The sequence below is a fragment of the Notolepis coatsorum genome (genome assembly GCF_963971535.1).
Source record: "Notolepis coatsorum genome assembly, chromosome: 17".
NCBI lineage: Eukaryota > Metazoa > Chordata > Actinopteri > Aulopiformes > Paralepididae > Notolepis > Notolepis coatsorum.
The window spans coordinates 34,101,587-34,126,975 of NC_140181.1; positions in this window are offsets into that span (position 1 = coordinate 34,101,587).

Below are 25,389 nucleotides of genomic sequence, written 5' to 3' on the forward strand. Positions count from 1 at the left end.
ACCCTGCGGGATTAATAAATTGGCGGGGTCAGGGTTCGTGGAGATTGTGACATGGTGCACAGCATACTGATACATACGGATACTGTTCTTACAGTAAGCCCCTTAGGCGCCTGTCTAGTCTAGACCTATCGGCCTGGATTGAGGGATCAACCTTGCCAAATTCTCATTTGTTTATCAGGGTGCAGTGATGTGGAATGATATACAAAATCTAATAGAAACATGTTCCACTTTAAATATATTTAAAAGTAAGCTTAAAAAAGAACTACAGATCCTGTAGTCTATAGTATCCATGTGTATTTGTGTAAAGTCTTTTAAATTTTTGTCCCAAACATTATAATAGTCCCTGAAGCTATTATTATTATTGTTGTTGTTATTATTATTATCATGTCTGTGTGCTGAGCTCAGTGAAGTTTCAACGGAGCGAGGTAATCTATTCTAACAAACAAATTGAAGTAGAAAGCATTCCGTTGTGGCCAATCTTATTTGGAAACATGACACAAAATAATAGTATGTCGCTTTTTATTTGAAACAATATTTAATGGCGTTTGGAGGTGGGTGTTCTGCTTCTGCCCCCCGTGCCAAACAAGCAAGCCAACCTCTTGTTCCCGCATGAGCCCGTTATAATTACACTACTGTCGCTATTTTACAATGAACTATAATGAATTACGGGTCATACAGAAGTTGAACACGCCAGTGTTGGAAGTAATGCACGGAAGCTTATTTCCGCGTTGAAACTAATGCATGAACTGAGGAGCGCATATGCCGTAGTAACGATATTCTACCACTGGGCGTCAGCTAAGCATGCTCAGAGCTGTGCGTAGACATAAGCACAAAGTCAAGCACAAGTTAAAATTGATAAGTCCCACACTTTGCTTAGAAATGATCGTACGCAGGGGTTACGCACATATCTGTGCGTACGTCACGTTGATACATGAGGGCCCTGGCGTTGCCCAATGGTAATTACCTGTCTTTCTGCCCTGATTGCCCTAATTATAACCTGGTGTGTATAGTTGACTTTGCTTTATATGTCCTCCCTGCTTATTACTCAGATTGTCAGTCGTTCCGTTACCGTGAGTACACTGTTGTGAAGAAACGCTTATCGCTCCTGCCATGGAGGATAAGTTAGCTTACCGTTGATAGTATTACCTTGCCTTGCATTCTCGTTTGTATACTCTGTCATGTGCTTATGTAGCACCATCGCCCGACGTGTTTTGTTTTCGTGCCATGTTTTGGAGACAGTGTTTCTCCCCCTTGCTTTCCCCGTTTTGACATACAATTCAGTTTATGTATTTACGCGATAACGTGTTTTGGAGACAGTGTTGTCTCTCCTTTATTTTCCCTGTTTTGGAGATGAGAGTAGTCTCCCATTTTGTTTGTGCGTCGGTATCGGTGTGTATGCCTTTTTGATATCTCCAGACAATAAATAAAAGTCTTTGGTTTGAGAATCAACACCTGCCTCTCGTCTACCCGTTCTGTTCTGCACTTGGGTCCAAACACACCTACCCCACCGTAACAGAGAAGTTAAAAATAGCGCAAATTATGTTTAAAGTAATCAATAATACAGTGCTTAGTAACATTCAGAAAATTTTCACAGGCAGAGATGGTAACTATGGGTTAAGAGGGAAACTGCTCCTAAAACACCCTAGGGTCCGGACGACCTTGAAGCTAATGAGAATCTCGGTCTGTGGGGTGTCACTTTGGAACAGCCTGCATGAGACGTAAAACATTTGTATGAATATTAAAAATGTAATAACAAGCAGGCAGAAAAGTGGCAATTTTTTTACTTAAACTTGAGGACTGCATACTTTTTTTGCAAACCAAAACAACATACTTTATTCTTATAGCATGAGCCTGGGCCCTCATTTATCAACGTTGCGTACGCACAGATATGTGCGTAACCCGTGCGTACGATCATTTCTAAGCAAAGTGTGGGACTTATCAATTTGAACTTGTGCTTGACTTTGTGCGTATATTTACGCACAGCTCCGACCGTGCGTACCTGGCGCCCGGTGGTAGAATATGAATATTGCAACGCGGAAATAAGCTTCCGTGCATTAGTTTCAACACTGGCGTGTTCTGTATGGCCCGTAATTCATTATAGTTCATTGTAAAATAGTGATAGTAGTGTAATTATTGTCAAGAGTCTCTACTAGGAGGTGGTCCGGAGGGGGGGGAGTCTCTACTAGGAGGTGGTCCAGAGGGGGGGGGGGGGGGGTGAGTCTCTACTAGGAGGTGGTCCAGAGGGGGGGTGGGGGTGGTGAGTCTCTACTAGGAGGTGGTCCAGAGGGGGGGGGGGGGGGGGGTGGTGAGTCTCTACTAGGAGGTGGTCCAGAGGGGGGGGGGTGAGTCTCTACTAGGAGGTGGTCCAGAGGGGGGGGGGGTGAGTCTCTACTAGGAGGTGGTCCAGAGGGGGGGGGGGGTGGTGGTGGTGAGTCTCTACTAGGAGGTGGTCCAGAGGGGGGGGGGGGGGGGGGGGGGGTGATTCTCTACTAGGAGGTGGTCCAGAGGGGGGGGCTGAGTCTCTACTAGGAGACTAGTAGTCACACACACGCACGCACACACACACACACACACACACACACCGCACACACACACTGTGGAACAGTGTCTGTCTGTCTGTCTGTCTGTCTGTCTGTCTGTCTGTCTGTCTGTCTGTCTGTCTGTCTGTCTGTCTGTCTGTCTGTCTGTCTGTCTATCTGTGTGTCTGTCTGTCTGTCTGTCTGTCTGTCTGTCTGTCTGTCTGTCTCTCTGCTGTCTGTCTCTCTGCTGTCTCGCGCTCGCCACGAATGCTGGAGACGCTGGGCTCGCCTGTTCGAGCCCAGCGCTCCACATTGCTTTCAGTTTAGCTGGTCGTTCATACTAATACACATTGGCCATATTAGGGGGTGGGAAACTAATGGGTGGGGATCGGGCGTTGTGGACAGCGACTCCTACAGGTCGGTTGGTGCGCCTGCGCAGTAGAATCAGGAAGTGTCGGGGGCAGCGTGAGCCTCCCACGTGTTACTCCTCGCCACTGAGAGATCGAGCTGCGCAGGTGAAAAGATGCGACTGCTGTTACCTCAAGTACCGGAGGGGACTTGTGCTATGTATGACTTAGTCCACATTGCAGCCGGCTTGTGGGAGGCAAGAAACAGCGTTCGTGACAGGGGAGGGTTGAATTGGATGATACGAAATTGGGATGGGAGAAAATATAGAAAATGGGAGAAAAAGTGCATAAAAAAAAAAGAAAAATCCCGACATAATGCTACCTGCCCCGACCAGATCCGTGACTCCGTTGTGATACAGATGAATTATCTACTCAGAATAGTATAAGTGGCTATCTTTTATGTGTATTTTACCACTGGATGAAAACCACTGCTGTAGATCACTGCTGGTACGTGCGTGCAGAACCTTTATTTCAGCGGGGACTGTACGTGTTTATTTGACGTTACTGTACAATATAGTTTCAAGTTTCTTTAATAGTTGTCATACAGAAGTACAGAATACTTTCATACAAAATGCTTCTTACTGTTACGCTCCAGAGACTGTGCTAGACAAGATAGTATCAAATAACATAGTATAGCATGTAAATTAGAAGTAGAAAATGAGGTCACAGTGTTCAGTATAGACATATGTACAATGTTCGATGCAGAATAGACGTAACTGAGTTACCATATAATATACAATACTATGCAGTGTACTAATGTACAATATTATATAGTGCAAAGCAGAAATGGGATGAGGTACAATTTAGGTACAATTTACAGTAAGGTGTACGAGTTGTAGTGCAATCCTTCATCAATAAATATAAAGTGTGGGGAGTGGGTGCTACCGTGTGTTTGTTTAAAGTGAGTGTGTGCTATAAAGTGTGGGGAGTGGGTGCTACAGTGTGTTTGTTTAAAGTGAGTGTGTGCGTGTGGATGTGTGTGCTATGTGCGTTTGATGGTTGTTGTTGTGTAGTGTTCATTGTTCGTTAAGTGTGTGTTATATGTGTTATGTGTTATATGTGTGTATTAAAAGACGGAGCTGTCTTTTATTGTAATATAATAATTATTAATATAAAAAATTATAATAATAATTTATAGGCTACCTAATACCGACATCAAAATAGATTGTATGCCTCTACGAATCATATTAAACCATGCAGGTAGAAAATTGACGGATAACTTTAATCCCTGGGTATTAATCGAACGTTAAAAGAACTAAACGAAGAAAGGCATTCATATTCCAGCATGCATTAATGACACCAACGGGCAACGGCAAACAGTGGTTCTGTGTCGTATGGCTCTCGCTCAGCGTCACTACCGCACTGTACCTCGCTTGTGCACGCGTACTGAATAAAAAATTCCACAATGTACCTTTACATCCCAATATCCGTCTGACCACACCCCCATCAGCTTTCCCTCATAAGCAGGTGTGTGGCCACCTACTCGCCTCCTTCTTCGCTTTCACCACAAGGAAGTGCCTGGTAGATCCCCACTTGACGAGGTTGCTAGTTGAAGAAAGTTGAGACGAGTTTACATTGTGCTTATTTTTTTCTTCTCTCATACATATTCAAGAGAAAAATCTAAGTCATAATGTCTACTTCGGAGAGTCGTAGAACCACTCTTCACCAGCGGTTCTGCATTCCCGCCTCCGTCGTGCGTTCTGGTGCGGGGCTGTTGCCGCGTTCGTGGTCGGCAGCCACGCCCGGTAGGCATCCAATGGGTAGTTTGCCTCTCCGAGGAGCCAGTGTGCCGGTGCCGTCGGCTCTGCGATGACTTGGTTCTGGTTCTGGTTCCTCTGGTTCCGGGGAATCGTCCGTTGTTGAACGGCCGGTTCCGTTGGTTCCGGAGGATTTGAGACGCAAGCTTTTTGCGTCTTCTCGGTCCCGTCGCAAGATGGTGTCCTGCAGACGTGAACGGCCTGGGTTTGGGGAATTGCTGGAGACCAGCGAGGATGCGTCGGTCTCTAGCTGTCCAATGGAAACAGAGGATTATATGGTAGAGGCGGACGGGTTCTTGTTTGAAGGCCCAGTAGAGACGAATATCCCACCCGTCCAGGTAACACTGGAGGGGGGTGATATGTCTCCTTGGGGCGCCTTGTTCGAGGATGTCGGGGAAACCCCTCGGCCTCTTCAGCAGGATGCTGACTCCTTGACCAGTCGCAGCCTGCTGCATGTGAGGGATGCGGGTTCGGTGGAGGAAAGTCTGCAGGGGGAACTGCAGGCTTTGTTCCCCGAGCTTATGGCGGTGGCGGCCGCTGCAAATGGCGTGCCGCTGCCGCAGCCACTGCCTGCTCCTGTCCCCGATGATCTAATAGGTCCTCTCTGGCAGCGTCGCCCGGTGAGAGGGGTGGATGTTGTCTACCCATTTTTCCCCTCAATGGGGGCCTATGTTCGTCGGGGCCAGGTGGTGTCCCACATCATGGGCCTCACTCCCGCCTACGTACCAGTTACGCGGGTGGTGGGTTTGGTTGAAGGTATGAGAGAGGGTGTGCCACGGCTTGATAGGCCGATGGCCGCTCTCCTCTGTCCGGATGTAGTGTGGGAGCCGTTATGCAAGCCGGTTCTCCAAGGAAGATCGGCTAGGCGATTGGCGTATTGGAGTGACCAGTCATTCATCGCGGGTACACAATCGCTGGCTGCTGCGTCTAATATCGCACAGCTGGCTAGATTTGCATCCGGGATAATGACGGGCGGCACGGAGCGGTCGGAGGTACAACATGATCAGCTCACCCAGGCGGCAGGAGCTGTCCTGCATCTGACCCAGGTGCAGGCCATAGCCTCTGGGAAAGTGTGTGCCCTTTCTCTGATCCAGCGCCACCTTTGGCTGGAGCAGGCCCGTGTGCCGGAGAAGAAGAGGTCTCCTCTTCTGACGGCCACCCTCTCCGATGCTGGACTATTCGGGAAGGCCCTGCAGCTGATGACCTCAACATGCAGAGAGATGGCAGAGGAGAGGTCCGTACTCCAACCCCATTTTCCGCCTCCCGTCGTCGCCGGTGGAGTCAGAAGGCTTCCGCGTCGTCGAGGTTCCTCCGCCGTGGCTGCCAATGCCTCCATCGCCACTGCTGGCCCATCGACGAAGGCCAGGAGGAGAGACGGTGCTGCTGCTGTAGCCGGCCCATCTACGACCGGAGGTGACGGTAGGGATCGACGAGACCAGCAACTGATTGCCTACCGTCCCTCCGGGGCTTCTCGGGGTAGCAAAGCCAGAGCGGCTCGCGGCAGCAGACGCCGCTCGACAGTGACTTTTTCCCCATGCGGAAACTGTTTACCCCTCCCCGGCCATATCATATTATTTTGTTGATTAAATAAAAAGTCCCCTAAAGGGGGACTGTATTTTTTGGTTAAACAAACTGTGTGTTTCTTCACCAAAATATCATAAGGTTGAAAAGTGTGAATCTACATTGGTATACATTGATGGATGAGTTACGTTCGTGTTATGAGATTAAAGCAAGGTCTGCAGCTTTCACTCGGTTATAGAAGGGTTTCTATCTCGGCCTGACGCTCCACATGCAGGTAGAAGCTGGTTGTATGGTCTGTTGCTTACACAGGAAGTAATGTTGAACTACAACACTATTGTGTTAGTTGCAGTAATGCTCGTATACACACGTTCCACGGCCTAGCCGTTTACTCTCTATCAGTGTTTTTCTATGTACAACATGGAATGCGGGTGTAGAATTCACACACGCACACAACTTGGTTTTGTTGTAAACCCTGTTCACATTCTGTGGGTAGCATGCATTGTATTAGCTTGCGCTATTCATTGGCTTCTACCAAAGGTTTTCATATGCTACAGTTGTTATTGTGTGCAGGGGGAAGGGTTTTGTGAGGGGGTGCCGAATAAACCCCTCCTTCCCACTTGATTGGTCGAATGGGTTTTCTCATCTCCTGTTGGGCCAGTCAGGGCCAAGCCGCTAAAACGCCTTGGCTGGGGGGGGGGGGGGGGGGGGGGGGGAGGGTTGTCCTGACTATGCTCCTATTACGATTTCGGTCTAAATCCTCTGTGGAAGGGGTGACTGGATGTAAAAATATAAACAGTTTTTACCCCCGGCTGTGTAGACTGGGATTCATACTATTGGTGCTTCCTTCTTTTTTATTAAAAAGGGTTGGAGTTAGGAAGCACCACACCCCTCTTGTCGTTCCCCTGGGCGCCTTGGGGATTCACTGACAGGTCTAAATAGCCTGTTCATTGATGTGGTTGTGTCCCGACGCACGTTAAGTGCTAGCTCAGGGTGTTCTGTTGAAATTCAGGCGAGTGACTAGCACGCCTTGGTTGCTTGTGGTTAAAACAGCGTTTTTATAAAGCAACTGGGATGGAGGTTTTTTTCCTCTTCCGACGACCTGTATTGGTTATCGACGGATTCTCGTTCATGTCTGGGGGATGATGACGGAATGGATCTAAATCATATGTAGAGGGGTCTCACGCCCTTGGGGTGGGCCACCAGACGCGGTTCGCACCGACCGCCTGGGTGGCGCCTTCTTTTTATGTTTTAAGATCAACACGCATATCTGCCCCTTCTCCTGGAGTAGGCATGTCGGCGTGGTTAGGGCACGGGACTGGTTCTGGTCACGCTGGTCCAGGTCAGTTAAACCCGTTGTCCGCCGGGGATGCAGATCTGCTGTTCTGGTACCCTGAGGGACTTGTGCTTTTTTCGGGGGGAAAAATGCCAGGTCGGTCCGGGTATCGCAGGGTTAGGCGCTATGGAGACCCTTGTTTGGTACATATTGTACTCTGCACTGTCGTAATGGCTTACGGTCATGCCAACCTGTACACGCTCGATCTCGTTCGATCTCGGCCGCTACGCTGGTTTGGTCCTGGTTAGTACTTGGTTGGGAGACCGCCTGGGAATACCAAGGGCGGTGTGCTTGGGGCTGGTTCTCCATTCTTTTCGCTCCTCTTTCACGCATGGCATGTAGGGGGCTGTTGGGGTGGTCTTAGACCTCCTCTGGTAACTCTGTGCTTCCTGTGCCGCCGGGCCCGGTCCGAAGTACTGTTCGTTGACCCGTAGGCCTGGGATAACCCCCTTTTTTGGGAAACTGCAACACTTGTACTGCGGTGTGTTTTGGAGTTTTTCCTGAGGGGTTATAGGAACAACCACCGCATAGGGTAACGACATGGTGGTTGGTTCCCTGGTGTGTTGGAGCAGTGTCAACTCCCGGGTTTTTCGGTTGAGTGTGCTCCTGCACGTTCATGACGTCTGCCAATCATGTCAGCCTTCTCTGCCTCAACCCCTCTGGGTGGGGGTTTTTAAGGGAGGCTTTGTCATGGTGATCAACAACGCCAGCATACGCCCCTTCCGCCGGGGCGGCTGTTGTCAGCTGACTCCTTTGGCGCCTGTTTCGTCCGCAGTGCTCCAGGCTCGGGTTACAGCCTGTTGCCTGGTTTCCCCGGTACGCTGCCTGCTTCCGTTGGTTAACCTTTGAATGTTTACGGCTGTGCTGACTGCCTGTTCTGCAGGGTCAGTATGCCAGGCGGTGTGCTGTTGGGGGGAAAGGGCCCGCTCTTGGAGGGGCCTGATCCGAATACGCTGGCGATGTGGGGGGCGGTGTCACTAAGTGACCGCCTGGTGGGGTCTTGATGCCTGGCGTCATTGACCTCTCCGGGTCCCCGTTTTCCAGGGGATCCAGTCCCTTCGGTGGGTCTGGGTCTTCCTTCGCGCTCCGCTGCTACGGCCTTGCCACGGGGTTGGGTTTGTTCTTGACCCCGTGATTCTGGGGGCAGTAACGAGGTTGTTCCTTCCGTTCGTTCCCGGGTGGCATGCGGGTTGTGCGTGTGTGTAGTCGTGGGGTCAGGCCACGGTCTGCTCACCCTGTGCGTTGAGTGCTTGAGTGCCTCTTCGCACGGTCGGGTCCGTCGCCCTCCCGTGATCCTCCAATAGGGGGGGTGCCCTCCATTAGGGGGGGTCGGGGGGCTCGGTCCTCCCTGATCTGATGGTTGTGGGGGGCCTCAGCGGTATATATTTGTCAGCCAATGGCTCTCGCTCGGCCTCCCTTGTGCGGTAGTGACGCCGAGCGAGAGCCATACGACACAGAACGATAGGTTATAACTATAACCAAGTTCTGTGAGTAATGGTGACGCTCGGCGTCAGACGCCGCTGCTGCCCTTGATCTCACCTTGTGGTGAAAGCTTGGGAAGGAGGCGAGTAGGTGGCCACACACCTGCTTATGAGGGTAAGCTGATGGGGGTGTGGTCAGACGGATATTGGGATGTAAAGGTACATTGTGGAATTTTTTATTCAGTGCGCGTGCACGAGCGAGGTACAGTGCGGTAGTGACGCAGAGCGTCACCATTACTCACAGAACTTGGTTATAGATATAACCTATCGTTAACGGTCTTTATTAGTGTTTTGTGTCCAGTGTTATTAGTGTCCAGGCAGCAATGGTCTTTTAGGAAGTTAATAGATATAATATCCGACATCACCGTGTCCGATTTCTCCCATAACACGCTTTTGCTCGGTTTAGTCCATTTTTCCACATTTCATGGGGGTGTTCATTACCGTATATGGTTCATTACGGGCGGTTCTATATGCAAATACTTAAAATCGTGCACGAGCGCGGAGCGTAGAACAAGTGGCATTTATCAAAACGGAGTACTTGCAGGTGTGTGTAGGACCCGTGTACGCACGTGTGATAAATCCCGATATTTCTGTGCGTACACACATTCTAAATTCCGTGCGTAGGAGCGGAAATAGAACACTTTCTACGCAACGTTGATAAATGAGGGCCCTGGTCTCTTTTGAAAGAGGACATTCTGAAGTTTCTGATTCCAGAAAGAAAATTCACTTTTAGTGATAAAGTAATAGAGTTACATAGGTCTGAACTTGAGTTGTAAAAAAACTTGTTACTCAAGTTTTTCTGTAGTAGTTAGTAGTCCAGAGGTAGTATTTCCCCAGAAGGTGGTATGGCATAAAGATCCATTCAGAAATGAGTGATTAGGAGTGATTTTGATAAACTGTGTACAAAGAAAAACTCTTTTCTCATAGACTTCAATTAATTTGTCTGTTTTGCTCTTCCTGTTTTCGTGTTTCTTCGTGTTTTTAATTTTTTTTTTATTTAGATCCCCATGTGGGGTATCATTGGAAAGCCACACTCATTGGTTACAACGATCCACAATCATTTTCGAGATCGGATGTAGATTGACGGAACTACTGCAGCCTGAGTCGGGAGTGGTATTTTGCGCAATACCGTGTACTTTGCACAAGCCTCAAATACCGGCATGTAACTCGAGAACCACTGAACGGATTTTGTCGGATTTTGTCACTATCGACAGGCAACAAATAAGCCTTCAATTCGATATATATATTGTATTACAAAATATGCACACCAGAGCCACTAGGGGTCGCCAAAGTGCCGGTTGCAAAAAATCCGAAGAACTTCCCATATGAGGGACGTTGCAGCTTATCAGTTATAAACAAACATTCTTAAACAAATACATGAAAGAGGAAAATCTAGAGTAATACTGTTACTTATGATTATGACATATTCTATTCCTTGCAAATACTGCTTTCTTTTCTTCTCTCAGTTTTATTTCTTTTTTTTATCATTTACTATACTATATAGAGAGCAATAATCTGTCAATTGTGTGATGTAAGGAAGGGGCAGGACTAGATAAGCACTGCTTCTTTCTGCCCCTTCTCGAACAAGCACAGCTTCTTTCTGCCCCTTCTCGAACCAAATTCTATGTTTTTTAATTTGTTGTGATTTGTTATGTGTTGGTTCGAGATAAATAAAAATTAAATAAAATAAAAATAATTCCCTGTCTGCATCTCATCCAAAAAGCATAGTTACACATATGAATCATCAACAGGTGATTTTCATTCAAGCTGCACAATAAAGATATAGTTGTCAGACCACTTCAAACCATAGCTTCAAATGCATCAAATCCTTCACTATGATTGTCATCATCACTGTCCCGGCATTCTGGCTCCGAGTCCTTTTCATTTATATTATGTGGATCATCCTCAACATCCACAGTTCCAATGCTTGTTGAACATTATACCACTTTGTATTTCTGCCATTTTATTATAAAACCAGGGATAAGCGCCTCTCTCTATCCTCCGCAAGGAATTTTCCATTGGTTCTCCCAGCCCACATGACCATTTCTAGCATTTCCATTGGCTAGATATATATAGACATAGATATATGTGACCCGGCACGGTCTAGCCCGCCTTGTTAACCAAGCCCGACGGAGCAGGGCCGAGATTCATATCACGCCATAAATCGATCAATACAGAACATATTAATTAATGTCAAATCTTTTTGTAGCCAAGAGTAAAGACCCTAACCCTGTCAAAACAGCATGTCAAAGTGTATATTTTCAGCACTACGTTTGTTTACCAATGATTTTTATTTAGTTCATATTTCATTCAATTTTATTCCACCTTTCCGTTATTGTCTGTCCGTTAATGTTGCACCGAAAATGACCAAATCAAATTCCGTGTATGTGAAAACAACCTTTCTGATTCTGATTCTTTTGATAACTGTTAGATTATTGAATTTCTCTAACAAATGCATCTATTTAAGAACATGCAAACTCCACATCGAAAGGCCCTCTGCTGGGGTTCAAACCCAGGACCTGAGGCAACAGTGCTAACCACTGAGCCAGCGTGCCACCAAATAGAGACAGAAAGAGAGAGAGCGACATACAGAGAATAGAAACAGATGGAGAGAGAGAGATAGGATGGACACACACACAAGCCTAATCCCTCTCTCACTAATAAGTCATTAAGTCTGTCTCTATCCCGAGTGCTCAGCTGAATAAAATACTACTGATAACAGAGGGAGAGAGAGAGAGAGAGAGAGAGAGAGAGAGAGAGAGAGAGAGAGAGAGAGAGAGAGAGAGAGAGAGAGAGAGAGAGAGAGAGAGAGAGAGAGAGAGAGAGAGGGGGGGAGAGAGAGAGAGGAGAGGGGGAGAGAGAGAGAGAGACACACACACACACACACACACACACACACAGAGAGAAGAGAGATAGACAGAGACAGCAACAGAGAGATAGACAAAGAGAGAGGCAGAGAGAGATAGACGGAGACAGCAACAGAGAGATAGAGAGAGAAAGAGAGAGATGAAGAGAAGCTGCATCCAAATTGTAAGAATGTACTATATACATAATAGTATTCATCATACTAATTTGATTTACTTTTAAATACCACATAGCCAATCTCACTAGCAAACCAAGACAAAAGGTTATTTTATAGAAACAAATCCAGCTTCCCTATAATTTGCAGAAGGAGGATTGTTGAAGCAGGCTTTATGTCAGTTTTGGATTATGATGATGTAATGTATAGAAATGCTGCCCCTTCCACTTTCTTTTACCCCTAGAAACTGTATCATTCTGCTCTTAGATTCATTACTGGTGATAGTTATGGCACTCATCATTGCATCCTGTATGATAAGATGGGTTGGTCTTCTATTGCAGTGGCGAAATAGACATTGGTATCTATTTATCTTTGGTTTTTAAGAATAAATTAAGGTTTTAAATAAGGTAAAATCAAAATACTACATAGGCTACCGCTCAGTACATCATACTACATACCATTCAATACATCATATTACATACCGCAAAGCCTGCAATTTGGGATACGTTATACGTCTGATTCAAGGTTTTTTCTTGTGTGCCAGTCGTGCTTACCAATCAGAAGTGCTGTGCTCTCATTGCTCACCAATCAGAAGTAGCCCAAGGTAGCTACAGTACGTATACTGTACGTCCAACAACAACAGCTCGTGAAACGCCTGTGTGTGAAAACGTTACAGCAGGGCTCCAGAGAGTGCGTCTATTTGGTCACATTTTGCGACCCGAAATAAATCCCTGGATTGCCAGATAATGTTAATATTTAAACATAAAACAATTATAATACATAATAAATGTATACATGAAAAAATTGTTGTAGGAATGGTTAGGGAGAGGGAGGTAGGGAGGGGTTTTAGGTTGTGTGTTGTGAAGTTTAGACTTCAGAGAGAGAGAGTAAAGTACAGAAAACAGGTACTGTTGGGTACCGGTATCGATTCCCAAGTATAAAGGAAATGTCCAGGCTCAGTGTCCCAAGCAGACCCACCGTGTAGGCCAGATGTAAGCCGCGTTTTACAACAAACCTCCGTTGGACTGCTTTAAAAAAAAATCGGTAAAAAAAAATCGTAATTTGATATTTTCCCAAAATCGTGCAGCCCTACTGCACACCCAGGTGGAAGTGGCCAATATGTTGTTTTTAATGCGTAATGAATCGTTACAGTAGGCTTCTATTATTGTAATGACTTGTTTTATTAGGAAATAGCAGGTTATGCACTGCCCTATAGTAGTAAGTAGGGGTGAGGGCTGGGCGATATGGCAAAAAATCATATCGCGATAACGATATGATAATATTATCATATCACTCGATATCGATAATTATCGAAGTATAAAAAAAAAAAAAAAAAATTTAACGCCAGATGTATGTTTATTTTGCAGCAATTCTTTGTCGTTGCCGCCATCTTTAGTGTTACATCCCCTCACACTCCAGTTCTCAGGCTGCAGCTGGTTTAAAAGCTAAAGTAAACCGGCTTCTCTGCTGGCTGTGGCTCCAGGGGAGTTGAACAGTTCTTTCTATCTTTTGGCGCTTTTTTGGTGGACAAACCACCGTGACTCGTGACTGGAGTCTAGCTCTGCTAGCACACATAGCCTACTGTGTACAGATGGTTTCAAACTGTATTTTAAATTAGAAAGCAAACAAAATAAATGGACAAGAGAAAAAGAAATCTTAATTTGGTCAGTATTGTCATTTGGACAAGCAAAGCCATTACTTTAAGTTGCAGGCAAGAAAGACAAGTCTGTCCACTGTCTCTGGTTTTAAAACTGCACTGTTGCAGGTCACAAAAAAGATATCGATTATTAAAATATATCGCGATATTTATCGTTATCGTTATATCGCCCAGCCCTATAAGGTACACATTCAAACCGTACACCGTTCGGCACAACCTCCACGGTTCGGGGCATGGGTGTATTGTTCGGTTAGAATGGTTAGCCTCGAGCTAGGCTAACGTTAAGTTAGCCACGAGCTAACGTTAACTAACTTTAGCCGCGAGATAACCGTGGAAACAAACGCTCACAGCAAAGTGACTCCACGACACCAGTTCCATTTGGGGAAGGGGGGGTATATTGACGAAGCTTGACAACAGAGGTTGTGTCTGTCTGTGTCAAATAACGAGCCAGGAGACTAGAACTGTGTGTCAACCAGTGATGCCGGTAACGCGTTACTAAGTAACGCGTTATTGTAATCTGATTACTTTTCCCCGAAAATAGTAATCTAACGCGTTAATCTTTAAAAGCCAGTAATCTGATTGCAGTTACTTGTCCAAGTGGCTGTGCGTTACTATTTCGTTACTATCTCATCATAAATTCATAATGCAGGCGGAATGCAGTATTTTATTTCGTTTTCGACAGTCAAAAATACATTTTTGAGCTGTTTTTCTTATTTGGGAGTGACGTGGTGTGGCAGTGAAAGGGTTACACAAGAATGTGTCCCCGCGGCGTGACTGGACTCTCTGTCTGTGAGTGACTCTGCTTTGGCCCAATCACATTCCCCATCCACAGTCTGCGAATCAGAGGCAGAGTAGGGCGGGTCTTCACAGCACGTCATGTGACATATGCACCAATCGTGTGACAGCAGGGCTCCGTTGCATTCGTCTGAGAATTCCACCCCAAAACGCTTACAGGAAGAAAAAACGCGGCTTATTATTATTACCGAGGCGCGCGGCTTATTATATTATTAAAACAGCTACTTGTGGGCACTCATAAAAACACCGTGGTCTACAAGTTGTTTAGCGAGAGGATGGTGGTAATGTGCTTCAATAGAACAATGGATCAATGCCATGTCAAAACTCGGCTCCGCTGATCTGAAGGGCTCCGCAGTACACACACAGACACACACACACGCGCGCGCGCACACACGGGATCGCAGCAGCCACACACACATTTCCACTGTCCAATAGACAAGCGCCCTTTTCGACCGCGTGACATTGTTCAGAAGGTCTCGGTCCGCCTCTGTGTGAAAGCAGGCGAACCAAATGAAGAATGCAACAATGTTGCAACTTCACCCCCAGAACCGCACCGAGTCCACCAAAACTATATGTGAAAGCGACCTAAACGTAAATACTGTCTACCGCTAAAAACAGCACATCCAATTGCATTGAAAGCATCTGGAATCACAACACTACGACGCTTCGACTAGGTACAGGAGGACTCGGAGGCCAGCCAAACAGCAAAAGAGAGAGATTGTTTCTTTCCCTTTTGATTAGGGATGTCCGATATTATCGGCCGACCGATATTATCGGCCGATATCGGCAGTAAAATGTGGTATCGGAAAATATCGGTATCGGTTTAAAAAAAGAAAAAAACAATAACAATATTTGTTATATATATAACCAGTGAAATGATTAGTTACCTGAAATTATTCCGTTTTTTGGGGTGGGAAACCCTGCATATATCGGTATCGGTTGATATCGGTTGATATCGGTATCGGAAATTAAGACTTGGACAATATCGGAATATCGGTATCGGTAAAAAAGCCAATATCGAGCATCCCTACTTTTGATTAATGTATATTTGATGGTGGCAGAGCAAAAGCTCTTATTTGCCAGATTTACAGTTAATTTACATGTTAAAGAGAGACTGATTGTATGTTTATAGAGAGACATTTATAAAAACAATTTAATAGTTACAGTTGATATAATTGAATAGTTCAGCCTGCATTTGTTAGATGTGAATGGATACACTGGTTTTGTAAAACCACTGGCTGGCTGCTCTAATGCTGTGAGCATCATAGACTGTTGCTTTACCATACTTGATGGTACAGAAGCTGAAGCACTAGTTTAACAATTTACGTTATGTGCAGAGAAACAAGTTAAAAACAATTTATGCACTTTCAATAAAGCGCTTTAAAAAAATTGTTGGGGGAACGACGACGACTTCGTAACCTAGTTACTTTCAAAGTAACTAAGTTACTCTGATAATCAAGTAATCAGTAAAGTAACTTGGATTACTTTTTAAATGAGTAATCAGTAATCAGTAATCGGATTACTTTCTGTGGCATCACTGGTGTCAACTGCGTCTGTTTACAACCAACTCGACACACCACTGTGGGCGGGTTTATATAACAGTCCCCATTCCCTTGTAACATCTCCTTTTTTGTGTTGATAACAACAGTTACAACATTCCTTAGTACAAATTATTATTAATACAAGAAACCCCATAAACGTCCTTATTTAAAACCCTAATAATCTTTTCTGTGACTTTTCCTTTTTGATAAGAAAGTCTAGTGCTGGTTGAGCATATGCATACTTTGTTGATGGCCTTCGTCTATAATGTGGCCGCAAAAATAGAAAGGTTTAATTGTTTAGTTTGTTTGCACTAAGTTAATACTTTGACAAATGTAGCCTATATTTTTCAGTCAGTTCGGTCTTTGTGTGCCAAACATTATTTAAGGCAAACCGCTTTTTTTTCCAAATAAATGAGAAAGCATGTTTACATTTTTGGAGTGTTACATTTTTTTTTAATAAAAAACAACGTATATCGAACCGAACCGAAGACCGTGACCACAAAACCGTGATACGAACCGAACCGTTGATTTTGTGAACCGTTCCACTATAGTAGTAGTAAGTCATACTATAGAACCTAGCGTGACATCTTAATTAGTAGTGTCAATACGGAACAACTGCACACTTGGCTCTTAAGTTAAGGCCTCCTCCTGCTCCGTCTGCGGTCATGAACCAGGGGGGCAATGCTATCCGTGATATCCTAATAAAACAAGTCATTAGAATAATAGAAGCCTACTGTAACGATTAATTATGCACGTATACAGTACGTGTGTGTGTGCTGAGTGCATCTGCCGCTGCTGGCGGGACAAAACCTCCTAACTCCATATATATATATATATATATATATATATATATATATATATATATATATATATATATATATATATATATATATATATATATATATATATATATATATATATATATATATATATATATTATTATTATTATTTTTTTATCAACTCAGTAGATCATCCTCCATGTGTGTGTGGTTTTACAAAGTCTACACAATGGGAAAGCATTAAACCAATCATCTGTCTAAACCTTGTAACTCTATTCGCCCTCAAATCTGTGTTCGTTTTTTTCATCTGCTGAAAAGTTGGGTTTTTGGAGTTATGAGGTTTTGTCCCGCCAGCAGCGTTATGCATCATCAAGAAGACTGAGCTCATGGTTGTGGCCAAGCAGTCACTGCTCCGGAAGGTTCTCCTCCTTGAAGTGGATGGCTGCCTAATCCACCCTTCCCCAGAAGTTCGCAACTTGGGCGAACTGGACTCCACCCTCTCCTTTCATTTCCATATAAAAACAATAACTAAATCAGCTTTTTTCCATCTCAGGAACATTTCCATACTCCGGCCATCTCTCCCCGATTCTGTAGCAGAGACTCTCATTCACGCTTTCCTCACCTCCCGCCTTGACTATGCAAACTCTGTCCTCATAGGGCTACCCAGCAATGCCCTGAACAGGTTACAATATGTGCAAAATTCTGCTGCCAGGGTCTCACCCGCACCAAGTCCATGGCACCACATCACCCCCACCCTCATCCACCTCCACTGGCTTCCAGTCAAGTCCTGCATCAATTTCAAGATCCTCCTCATCACCTACAAAGCTATTCACTCCCTTGCCCCCCGGTAGCTGACCTCCTCCATCCCTACATCCCGCCCTGGAGGCTGCGGTCCTCTGACTCCGGTCTCCTCTCCATCTCCACCACCAACATGCGGACTGTTGGTCCCAGAGCCTTCTCTGTGGCCGCACCCACCCTCTGGAACTCACTCCCTCCAAACATCCGTAGTGCTACATCCCTGCACTCCTTAAAATCCCAACTCAAAACCCACCTCTTCACCAAATTTGTAAATTACTCTGCCTGATTTCCTTTTTTTCCCCGTTTTCTTTCTTTCTTTCCTTTTGATCCCTGTTCCCCTCCCTTAGCTTCCTCCTCCTGTTAAGCGCCTTGGGTCTCCTGAAAGGCCCTATATAAATTTAAGATATTATTATTATAATTATCACCAAGCCGTTTCTCCACTTAGATGTGCGCACTAAGCAATGTAAGGAATAAATAAAACCAACAATAAATAATATCATAGAGAACAAGACGGTATATATATATTGCCCCTGCTATCTGTCATATTATAAATCAATCCTTTAGTGAATGTTTGTATCCGCAACAGTGGAAAACTGCCAAAGTAATACCACTGCCAAAAAATTTGAAATTGCCATTCTCAGGATCTAATAGTCGTCCCATAAGTTTACTGCCAGTTTTAAGTAAACTGATGGAAAGAATAGTAAGTGAACAGATTAAATGCTATTTTTCTTTTAACACATTGACCACTGATTTTCAACATGCATATCGTGAAGGACATTCAACAGCGACTGCTTTAACCCAAATGACGGATGATTGGCTGAAAGAGATAGATAAAAAGAAAATGGTTGGAGCTGTCTTGCTTGATTTTACTGCAGCATTCGACATCATAGATCACAAATTCTTACTTAAAAAACTTGAATGTTACGGTTTCTCCTCATCTGCACTATCTTGGATGCAAACTTATTTAGCAAACCGGAAACAAATAGTTTTTTTTAATGGGAGTTACTCAGAAGTTAAAACGGTAAGGTGTGGAGTACCCCAAGGAAGTTGCCTTGGGCCTTTGCTCTATACCATATTTACAAATGACATGCCTCTTGTCCTAAATAAGTCATATATTTCTATGTATGCGGATGATTCAACGATTTACACATCAGCCTCAACAGCCAATGAATTAAATACGGTCCTAAAGGCAGAGTTGCAATCAGTGATGGAATGGATAAAGAATAACAAACTAGTTCTAAACATATCAAAGACAAGTAGCATCATTTTCGGTTCAAACCATACTCTAAGAACGAACCCAGTCTTGAAACTTTTGATAAGTGATGTGGTAATTAATCAAGTCCAGGAGACTAAACTCCTAGGGGTAACATTAGACAGTAAATTGTCATGGTCACACCATATAAACAATATAGTAGTGAAAATGGGAAGAGGGATTTCTGTTGTTAAAAGATGTGCTCATTTGTTACCACTAAATTCTATCAAACAGGTCATTCAAGCTCTGGTTTTGTCAAATCTTGACTATTGTCCTGCAGTATGGTCGAATGTAACGACGAATAAACTGAAAAAATTACAAATGGTACAAAACAAAGCAGCACGTATAGCGCTTCGCTGTGAGTACAGAACTAATGTTGCAGCGATGCACAGTTGTTTAACTTGGTTACTTGTCAAACATAAATTACTCTGCTCACTCCTTGTATTCACTAGGAATATTCTTGTTACAAAGATCCCCTCAATTTTATATAACAATTTATCTATAAGTCTTGACAGACACAACCATTCCACCAGACATGCTTCTGCACGAGGTTTTACACTTCCAAAAGTGAGGTCGAATGCAATGAAGCGAACTGTCATGTTCCGTGGTATGCAGGAATGGAACTCTCTTCCCAGACATGTTAAGCAGGAGAATAGTAAATGTCGTTTCAAAATTGTGGTAAAACAACATTTTCAACCAAAGAAATTGACATTCCCTAATAGATAGTGTGTACGTAAATGAAAATGTATGTGTCTGATAAAGAGATAGGTATATATGGATGAAAAGGCATGTGTCTGATAGGGATATATTATTAGAATATTGTATAATTGGCTGATATGAACATAGATAATGTATGTAAAAGCTAAATAGTATATTATGCTTTATTGTATTATGAATTAATTATGAGTAGGTATTATTGTATTGTATTATGAATTCATAAGGCGTATATATTGTTGTATTGTATTATGAATTTGATTAGGGTTTTTATTGTTGTTTTAATTGTCTGTATGACATGTAAATGTTGTGAGTGTATAAGTCTGTAACTGTATTTTATGTGTTATGGACTCCAGGAAGAATAGCCCCAGCACTGCTGTGGCTAATGGGGATCCAAATAAACTCATAAACGTATATGGAATATTAATACAGTCTATTCCACTATAATAACTACATCCTCGCGATTGGGTTTAGTTCTTATTTATTTAATTATTTTCAGACATGGTTCATTGAGTCATGACTATAAATGTAAAACGTAATTGTTAATGATACAAATATTATCGTATGTATTATTTTTATAATAATTTAATTCGGGGGATGTCACCAATCACCAACTATTTATCCCAAATGAAGCCTTTTACCAGTTTCATCACCTGTGCATTGTAGGTTACTATTGCACTTTACTGTTACATTTGCACTCTGGTTGGATGCCAAACTTATTTTCGTTGTATTGTACTTGTGCTGTATAATGACAATAGGCCTACATTTGATTTTGAATCTAATCTAATCTAATTTTGATCAGTCGCAATTTGCTTTTGCGTTACCTGTTGAATATTTCCCTCATAAGGGTCAACATGAATCAGATGCAATGAATATCCACTCCTTATAAGGAGCTGTATGTATTTCTGTATGCAAATGAAGGTGTACGAGAACTCGCTTCCAGTTTAAGAATGAGTGACGTTCTTCATTCATGGGAACCCAGCTGATTTTGGCCACTTGCGAAGACCGTTTCACACGTTCAGGAATCCTAAGGAGGATTTTCGTAATATGTTAGTACAAACTTTTTACGAAGATAGTTATGAAGATACTTAGGAACATGTTAGAGAATTAGGTCCAATGTATCTGTCCTGTATGGTCATGAGTTGAATGGAATTGTGATCACAACAAATGTGATTGTTGATATTTGCTTAAAATTACCTCTTCTTATTTGTTTTTTTTCTGTACTGATTTGGCAACATAGATGTTTCATCTGTCATGCCAATAAAGCTTATTTGAATTTGAGAGATATAGACATACAAAAAGAGAGAGAGGGAAAGATAGAGAGAGAGAGGGAGAGAGAGAGAGAGACAGATATACATAGAGAGACAATGAGGAGAAAGACAGACAGAGAGAAAGAGAGACAGACAGATGGAGACAGATAGAGAGACAGAGAGATAGACAGAGAGAGAGAAAGACAGACAGACATACAGACACAGAGAGAGACAGACATATGGAAAGAGAGACAGACAGAAAGAGAGAGAGACAGACATACAGACACACAGAGTGAGAGAAAGAGAGTGAGATGAAGAGAGATAGAGACAGACAGACAGTGAAAGAAAGAGAGAGAGACAGACAAACAGACAGACAGACAGATAGACATCCAGACAGACAGACAGACAGACAGACGGACGGACGGACGGACGGACGGACAGACAGACAGACAGACAGACAGACAGACAGACAGACAGACAGACAGACAGACAGACAGACAGACAGACAGACAGGCAGGCAGACAGACAGACAGACAGACAGACAGACAGACAGACAGACAGACAGACAGACAGACAGACAGACAGACAGACAGACAGACAGACAGACAGACAGACAGACAGACAGACAGACAGACAGACAGACAGACAGACAGACAGACAGACAAGACAGAGGGAGAGGGAGAGAGAGAAGTGTGAGGTGTAGGAGGGTCATCATCATCATGCTGATAAAGGAGCCCTAGCAACAGTGATAATTACAGATTGATATTCATAATCTATTCATAGACATGACACTATTTAGAGGCTAAAGGCCTTGCTACTCAATTACTGAACTGTGTCATTACAGAATCATATTAAGAATCATATAGAAAGACTGATACGAGACAAGTCCACATGGTCTACAAACACAGTGATGACCACATGGTCTATACAAACACTGTGATGACCACATGGTCTATACAAACACAGTGATGACCACATGGTCTATACAAACACAGTGATGACCACATGGTCTATACAAACACAGTGATGACCACATGGTCTATACAAACACAGTGATGACCACATGGTCTATACAAACACAGTGATGACCACATGGTCTATACAAACACAGTGATGACCACATGGTCTATACAAACACAGTGATGACCACATGGTCTATACAAACACAAACACAGTGATGACCACATGGTCTATACAAACACAAACACTGTGATGACCACATGGTCTATACAAACACAGTGATGACCACATGGTCTATACAAACACAGTGATGACCACATGGTCTATACAAACACAAACACAGTGATGACCACATGGTCTATACAAACACAGTGATGACCACATGGTCTATACAAACACAAACACAGTGATGACCACATGGTCTATACAAACACTGTGATGACCACATGGTCTATACAAACACAGTGATGACCACATGGTCTATACAAACACAAACACAGTGATGACCACATGGTCTATACAAACACAAACACAGTGATGACCACATGGTCTATACAAACACAAACATTATGACCACATGGTCTACCTTCGTCTATAAAGCAAACAATTATATAAATATTTATATGTAGTTAAACATTTTAAATACTATAGAGAATTGTCAGTGCTGTAAATTTTAAACCTTTTTAAATCTTAGACAAACGAAACACTTTGCTTCCGAGTCCGACCTAATCTTAAATAACAAACGGCATTGCTTGTTGTAGTTAACAAAGAGAGGCAGAGTTGATTTTGCAGGTAAAAAAAAAAGATAATAAAAAAAATATATACCTTTTTTTCTTTTTTTTAATATATTCGAATTTTTGTTCCCATTCGAATCCCATGCCCATCGAACGAAGCTTCAAAGCTTTGAAGTATTTAAGACAGCCCTAATATTTTCAGCACTATATTTGTTTACCGATGTTTTTTAGCGAAAATAAGAATTTATCGGAAAATAAATTTAACACTGCCATTGGAAAGAGGAGCCTTTTCCCTATCCATAGATGTATGATTTGTATGGTCTATACCAGTGGTTCCCAAAGTCGGGGTCGCGACCCAAAGGTGGGCCGCGAGCAGCCACGGGTGGGCCGCGAGATGATTAAAAAAAAAATAAAAAATAAATATTATTTAAATTTTTATTTTTTTATTTTTTTATAATTTTTTTTTTGTCAGGCCACTGAACTTAGAAGCAGACCAGGACATTTTTCTCTAGTTGTATTCTAAAATTATATTCTATTGTATTCTAAAATGTGACTATATGGTTTTATATTAACTTAATAAATAAACAAAAACGAAAAATCTACTTATTTCAACGAACATTTCAAACTAAATAACAGATTATGCACATAAAACGCTGAAAACAACCGAAGCAACAATAGTATTTTAATGAGGCTATTATTATCATTATTATTTTGCAACAAGTTAGCCCTCTCATAAATAGCACATATAAATGAATAACTAACTTGAACTAACTTAATAGGATTGAAGTGATATTTGGCTTAAAAAATCGGTCGCATGGCAAAAAAAGAAGAAAAAAAAGCCTGACGATGTGCATTGGGCCGCGGCTCTCTGATGCCTTATTTTCTGGGCCCTGGCCTGAAAAGTTTGGGAACCCCTGGTCTATACAAACAAACACAGTGATGACCACATGGTCTATACAAACACAGTGATGACCACATGGTCTATACAAACACAGTGATGACCACATGGTCTATACAAACACAGTGATGACCACATGGTCTATACAAACACAGTGATGACCACATGGTCTATACAAACACAGTGATGACCACATGGTCTATACAAACACAGTGATGACCACATGGTCTATACAAACACAGTGATGACCACATGGTCTATACAAACACTGTGATGACCACATGGTCTATACAAACACAGTGATGACCACATGGTCTATACAAACACTGTGATGACCACATGGTCTATACAAACACAGTGATGACCACATGGTCTATACAAACACAAACATTATGACCACATGGTCTATACAAACACAAACATTATGACCACATGGCCTACCTTCGTCTATAAAGCAAACAATTATATAAATATTTATATGTAGTTAAAAAATTTAAATACAGAGAATTGTCAGTGCTGTACATTTTAAACCTTTTTAAATCTTAGACAAACGAAACATTTTGCTTCCGAGTCCGACCTCATCTTAAATAACAAACGGCATTGCTTGTTGTAGTTAACAAAGAGAGGCAGAGTTGATTTTGCAGGTAAAAAAAAAAGATAATAATAAAAATATATAATTTTTTTTCTTTTTTTTAATATATTCAAATCTTTTTTCCTATTCGAATCCCATGCCCATCGAACGAAGCTTCAAAGCTTTGAAGTATTTAAGACAGCCCTAATATTTTCAGCGCTATATTTGTTTACCGATGTTTATTAGCGAAAATAAGAATTTAGCGGAAAAATGCTAATTCTATCTCTCTTTTATCGTAAAACCACAAGGAAATGACTAAATCCAGATTTTTAGATGTTTCATCTGTCATGCCAATAAAGCTTATTTGAGAGATATAGACATACAAAAAGAGAGAGAGGGAAAGAGAGAGAGAGAGAGAGAGGGAGAGAGAGAGAGACAGATATACGTAGAGAGAGACAATGAGGAGAAAGACAGACAGAGAGAAAGAGAGACAGACAGATGGAGACAGATAGAGAGACAGAGAGATAGACAGAGAGAGAGAAAGACAGACAGACATACAGACAGAGAGAGACAGACAGATGGAAAGAGAGACAGACAGAAAGAGAGATAGACAGACATACAGACACACAGAGTGAGAGAAAGAGAGTGAGATGAAGAGAGATAGAGACAGACAGACAGAGAGAGAAAGAGAGAGAGACAGACAAACAGACAGACAGACAGACAGACAGAGAGACAGACAGACAGACAGACAGACAGACAGACAGACAGACAGACAGACAGACAGACAGACAGACAGACAGACAGACAGACAGACAGACATACAGACAGACAGACAGACAGACAGACGGACAGACAAGACAGAGGGAGAGAGAGAAGTGTGAGGTGTAGGAGGGTCATCATTCTGATAAAGGAGCCCTAGCAACAGTGATAATTACAGATTGATATTCATAATCTATTCATAGACATGACACTATGTTAGAGGCTAAAGGCCTTGCTACTCAATTACTGAACTGTGTCATTACAGAATCATATTAAGAATCATATAGAAAGACTGATACGAGACAAGTCCACATGGTCTACAAACACAGTGATGACCACATGGTCTATACAAACACAGTGATGACCACATGGTCTATACAAACACTGTGATGACCACATGGTCTATACAAACACTGTGATGACCACATGGTCTATACAAACACAGTGATGACCACATGGTCTATACAAACACAGTGATGACCACATGGTCTATACAAACACAGTGATGACCACATGGTCTATACAAACACAGTGATGACCACATGGTCTATACAAACACTGTGATGATCATGACCACATGGTCTATACAAACACAGTGATGACCACATGGTCTATACAAACACTGTGATGACCACATGGTCTAT